Source organism: Ochotona curzoniae, unplaced genomic scaffold (assembly GCF_017591425.1).
Source record: "Ochotona curzoniae isolate NIBS_2020 unplaced genomic scaffold, NIBS_Ocur_1.0 contig_2318, whole genome shotgun sequence".
Lineage (NCBI taxonomy): Eukaryota > Metazoa > Chordata > Mammalia > Lagomorpha > Ochotonidae > Ochotona > Ochotona curzoniae.
Genome location: NW_024465419.1, coordinates 15140307 through 15146562, shown reverse-complemented (window position 1 = coordinate 15146562; position 6256 = coordinate 15140307).

The following is a 6256-nucleotide window of genomic DNA, read 5'->3' as shown; positions in this document are numbered from 1 at the left end:
TGCATGTAGTGCCAGGACTCGAACCTATACAACTTGATATGGGATGCCAACAAACCAAGCAGCATCTTTACTGCTGTGCCAAAAGCCCACCCCAATGCTACTCTTGAAATTCAATGATGAGGACAAAACAGCATCTAACACATATAACTCAGCATTAAGTTTGTAAGTAACTTAGAGAAACAGCTCTCCTAGATGACTTTACTAAATGTTCAGATCACTCCATTCTAGCTTTGTAGTTTTCCTTTGTTTCCTGAAAACATTTCCTCTCTTTACAACCTGGACTTCATGCATACCAGCTAGTGTGGGTGGAAAAAATCCTTCCAGATTGGCCCTAGTGAAATTATTTTTCTTTTTTATGAGACTACCATTTATTTTCCTCTTTTCTGGTTTAGGAGTCATTTATTAGATTTCTACGGTTTTAGTGCTTATCTTTTCTTTTCTTCCTTCCTTCTCTCCTTCTCTCTCTCTTTCTTTGGGCAAAGACAGACACACAGTTTTCATCCTTAGATTACTTCCAAAGGCTCACGGTAGCTGGGGCAGAACCAGGCCAAACCTGGGAGCAGGGAACTCTGGATCTCCCGCATGCGTGGCAGGAAGCCAATGACTTGGCATCAGGGTTGGCAGCGAGGCAGCAAGGGATCCTAACCAGGTACTCGGATACAGGATGTCTTAACTGGTATTTTAATTACTAGACCAACTCCCTATCCCATATTCTTAAATCCTTAATGAAGCATTTGTGACTCGATGATCTAAGTTAACCACTCTTGCCACATCTTTGCCCCTGTCTCACAGCATCATGGGACTGTAGGGCGACTACCACGTAATCAACTGGCCTCACTCCCAGTCTGTTCTCTAGAGGAGCCTCATGTTTTATTCTTCTCAGGTGACTTGTTAAAGATTGTTCTTGTTTTATATCTGCAGCACTTGTTTGGATGAATTTGTGTGTTTATCTTTTTCTTTGTTTTCCATTGTTCCTTTTTTCTTTTTTAGTTCTATTTGATTTGAAAGGTAGAACTATAGCAAGGGAGAAACAGAGAGAGAGAGAGATCCTCCATCTACTGGCTTACTCCACAGTTGCCAGAGCTGGTCCAGGTCAAGGGAGGAGTCTGGAACTCCACTCATGTCTCCCCTGTGAATGTCAAGGGCCAAAGCACCTGGACCATCTTCCTCCTCCTTCCTATGAGCATTAGCAGTGAGATGGATCAGAAGTGGAACAAGCTGGGACTGGAGTCGGCACTCCAGGATGGGATGCTCGCCTTACTACACTGGCTTTTCTCCAGCATTTCTTGAGCACTACTGTTGACTCCAGTTCAACGTTCCTTCTGAGCAAATATCATTCGGGAGCCCCTAGACTCCCTGGTGGTGAGCTCACTCATATGTGTAAAACGTTATTTTTCATTTTTTTCTGATAGCATCTAGCTTGACAGGTATTTTTTCTCATCAGAAATTATTATTCCATTAGTTTCTGTTTTCTATTACTGTTTTTGCTATTTGTCTAAATGTTGTTCCTTTTTTTAAAAATAGACACTATTTTTAAAATTTATTTTTATTGCAAAGTAAGACATGCCCCAAGTAACCACAATGGTCGGTGCTGTGCCGATCCAAAGCCAGGAGCCAGGAACCTCCTCCAGGTCTCCAATGCGGGTGTAGGGTCCCGAGGCTTTGGGCCATCCTCGACTGCTTTCCCAGGCCACAAGCATGGAGCACAACCAGTGCCCATATGGGATCCCGTGGTGTTCAACACAAGGACTTTAGCTACTAGGCCATCACGCTGGGCCCTAAATGTTGTTCCTTTCCAAGTAAACTCTTCTCACACACTTTCTTTAATGCTTTGAAATTTCTTATGTCAAGGTACAGATTTGATTTTAGGTACTCATCGGGGGTTGTAGTGGGCATGTATTATTTTCATTGCAGTCTCATCTTCAGCAGGCTTTTCATGAGGATAACCCCTGTACAATCTGGGTTGAATGTGTGTGTGTGTGTGTGTGTGTGTGTTTGTCAGAAATGTGCGAGTGTGTGTGTGGAAGGTGCATGTCCCAGCTTGCTTCTGCTGGAGTCGTTTGTGTGCCATTGACCTAAAACCACATTCCCTACTGATATCTGAGTTTGAAGATTGGTAAACCATAGACTACAATGAGCCCCAAACTAGAGTCAAGACAAGTCCAGACAGGAAATCATCTGCTCTGACCTTTTCATCCCCACCGAAGCCTTGGCTGAAACAAACCAGCTGCCTTATTAGCTTCCTGTGCAACTGGGAGAGGGGAGGAAGAGGTATTTCCCTGTTCTTCCCTTCCCCAAGGATGCAACCCCTCTTCAACATTTTTACCTATTAGCACAGCACTCCTCTCCAACACTGTGCCAACTCTGCTGTCCCCTTGTGATCAGAAAATCCTAAGCGTCTTAATTACTTGGGTGGGAGGAAATAACACAACCCAGCTGTTGTAGCAAGAACATCAACCTTCTTTCTCTGGTTTTTCAGCTCCGTTATTGAGTCTCACTTTCAGAGATTCAGTTTCTTGGGTTCAGTTGTAGATTTTAAAGTATACTTCTTGGCGCATGTATGTGGACTAGTGATAAAGATACTGATTAGGACGCTTGAGTCCCAAATCCGTGGAATACCTGGGTTTGATCCCTGACTCCAGTTTCCAGCTAACACAGACCAAGATAGACAGCAGTGATGGCTTAGTCGTTAGGTTCTTGCCACCCACATGGGAGACCTGAGTTGAGCTCCTGGCTTCCAAGTGTGACCTCAGCTAGGGAATGTGCTAGGCACTTGGGGAGTGATCCAGCAGACAAGAGCTCTTGGCCTGTTTCTCACTCTATCTCTATGACTCAGAAAAAGAAAACTTATCAAAAAAATTTTTAAAAGGATGTTTGTTGTATTTGGCCAATAATTGTGGTAGGAAATATTCTGTTACTTAACTCACAATAAATTAAAAATGCAGGAAGCCATTGTTTCATACTGAATTCATATACCAGGCTCTGACAAACTGACTTAAAGTCAGCATAGAATAAATCATGACATTCCAAGTCACCAAGTTCAAAATAAATTGGTATTTGATCTTCTGAAAAAGCGGGTTTTAGAGAGATAACAGCCAAATTTCCCAGATTGGCCTCTAGCTGTGTTATAATGAAGTTCACCCTGATTTAGTCCTTACAGAAAGGATTCTGAAGGAATCTGATTTTAACCATCAAACAGCTTTTTATTGTTATGTCTCTTGGTCCCAGTCCAATCCCAGTCTTAGAAAAAAAAGTAACTTGGAAATTTCCAAGTGTGCCTTTGTTCTCTGGTTTCTTCTTCCCTTGTTTGTCTATAAAACCAAGCTCCCTTGTTCAACTCGTTGGAATGCTAGCTTATGGAATAAAGTATTACCTAAGTCTAGAATCACAAATAAAGCAAATTAAGATCCAGACACTGAATTCATTGCACTTATGACACCCCCAATAGCTCTGGCAATGACAGTCCATGCAGTCTATTTTCCACCAGATCGGGCAGACCAGATTCTTATATCTAGAATACAAATGAGAGTTCCAAATTTGGTAAATACAGTTTTTTTTTCTATTGGAAGGCAGATTTACATAAGGGAGAGACAGAGAAAGATCTTCCATCCAGTGGTTCACTCTCCCAGTAGCTACGACAGCCAGAGCTGAGTTGATCAGAAGCCAGGAACCAGAAGCTTCTCCCGGGTCTCCCACATGGGAGATTAGGGTCCCAAGGCCTTGGGCCACCCTCTATTGCTTTTCCAGGCCAGAAGTAGGGAGCTAGATGGGAAGTGGAGCACCCAGGACATGAACCAGTGCCAATACTGTATCCTAGTGCATGCAAGGCGAGGATATAACCACTAGGCCATGGCGCTAGGCCAGGTAAATACTGTTCTTATGTAAATTCCATCACAGACCTCTCAAATTAATATTTTACTCCAGGGGCCAGCATGTGGCGCAGTGGCTGGTCCACTGGTTACAATCCTAGCATCCCATACAGTTACTGGTTCAAGTCCTGGCTGCTCCACTTCTGATCCAGTCTCCTGTTACTTTCTGAAAAAGCAGCGGACCTGCACCCACGTGGGAGATTCAGAAAAACGTCCTGGTTTCTGGCTGTGGATTAGTCCAGCTCCAGCCACTGAGGCTCTCTGGGAAATGAACTGGCAGATAAGAGACCTCTGTCTCTGTTTCCGCAACTCCGCCTTTCAAACAAAATAAATAAATGTTATTCCAGCTACAATTAATTATAGACCAAAAAAAGCCTCTCTGGAGAGATTTCATAGAAAAGACCCAAATCTTTTATTCAAATATTTGTAGATTCATTTAGAATTTAAATGTTCTGTAAATATTCAAATGACCTCTTCTTTTGTTGACCACATTAAAATGAATAGAAGGGCCTAGTTTAAAAAGCTGCCCTTGGCACACTGCTCTGATTAGCATCACATTTTGCGTAAAATTCACTTTAAAAGCAGTCCTGGCTACTTTGTTGTTCAAGTTTTTTTTTTCCTTATTTATTTATTTAGTCACTTTGTTCAGTTCAAGAATCCTTGCCCTGGCGGAAATCCTTTTCAGGTAGATTAATTGCTTTGACTTGGTTGAGTACTAAAGGATCTGGCAAGGGGAAAGGTTAGGAACTGGATTCTACAGAAGGGAAGTGAGAGAGGATCTTAGAAAAGAGCATGGGAAGTGGGCAGGGATAGACTGGAGTTTACAGTGTGATGGGCAGAACCTGCCTGTCATTAACTGGTGCCTTGCAAATGTGTAATTGAACACCATTCAGAAAACCCAACTAAAACAGGTAAAGCAGTCTAGGACTCACCAGAGCTGGAAGAAGTGTCCCCACCTTGCCTGAAGAGCAGACAGGACGTGGGGTGAGCCACAGCCAATATACCTGCATTCATTGCTGTGCAGCAATGGCCCAAGGGGGAGGGAGTTGGCGGATCAGTAGCAAATCCATTTCCTCCTCCCATTGGCTAACAGGACTAGAAGCCACAGGGCGAGGACTTGCACTGATAAAGTCAAAAGAGCTCTGCCTTCTGCGGGCCATGGAAAAGGCAGCAGGGCAGATCTGGGTAGGCAGACTGTTCAGTGTGAGGAGCTGGTGGGAAGGCCTGCATATCTATGGGGAAGGCACTGGGATTGATGCAGTCGTATGCCAACATACAAAACCTTAGCCCCGCCCCCCCCTTTTTAAAAGGATTTTATTATTTTTTAAAAAAAGATTTACTTATTTTTATGACAAAGTCAGATATATAAAGAGGAGGAAAGACAGAGAAGAACTTTAGTCCGATGATTCACTACCCAAGTGACTGCAATGGCCGGTGCTGCACCGATCCAAGGCTGCTGCAATTAGAACCAGCGCCCATATGGGATCCTGGTGTGTTCAAGGTGAGGACTTTAGCTGCTAGGCCACTGCTCTGGGCAACTTTAGCCCTCTTTGACTGCCTTCTTTTATTTGACCCATTTTATATTCATGCTGCTTCTGCTAATGACTTGTGACTTCTTGATGGTGCCTTTTTCTTAGTTTGGGTGATGAATGCACTGTCATCTAGTGGGCAGGTGCTATTCAGGAGTTGTAAAGATACACATCACGCAAGTGCCAGTTCTGGTTTTCACTGGTGCAGTGGGTGATGGCCCACGAACATGCAGCGTTCTTCAGGAGATCCAGGCTGAATTTGGGGCTCTTGAATTTGGCCTGGCCTTTCACCCAGCTGTTATACGCATGTGGGGAGTTCACTAGCAGACAGATGGTCTCTCTCTGTTTCTCTGTCTCTGTCCCTATGCATTTCAACAAAATGAGTAACATTTTTACTTGAAAAAATAAAAACAAAAAAGACACCCTTGTCAGAGAGTCTACCCATGCTGGAGGCCAGCTCCAGCTGAGTTCGGAACTCGAGAAGGGTGCGTGGATTAGGCATAAAGAAGAAAGAAATGGACCACTATAATTTCAGGATCATAATGGACAAAGCGAGAAAACTGCCCACTTTATTTATACAGAAGCTGTCACAAAGGCTGGACCAGACTTTTCACACCTGGTCAAGCGGGCATTCCTAAGGATAGTTCTGCCACTTGTTTCACCTTGAGGCAGGATGTCAGCCGTCCTAATCCTGTGGTCAGGAAGTTCTCAATAGATGGCATATATCAATCAGTATCACATTCCTATTACAATCCTCATTCTACAACTTAGTCTTGAATCAGTTAAGGGAGGAAGTGCATCACAGGAGGGACCTAAAGATCAAGGAAAGAGGGAAAAAAACCTGAGCATAGATTCCCA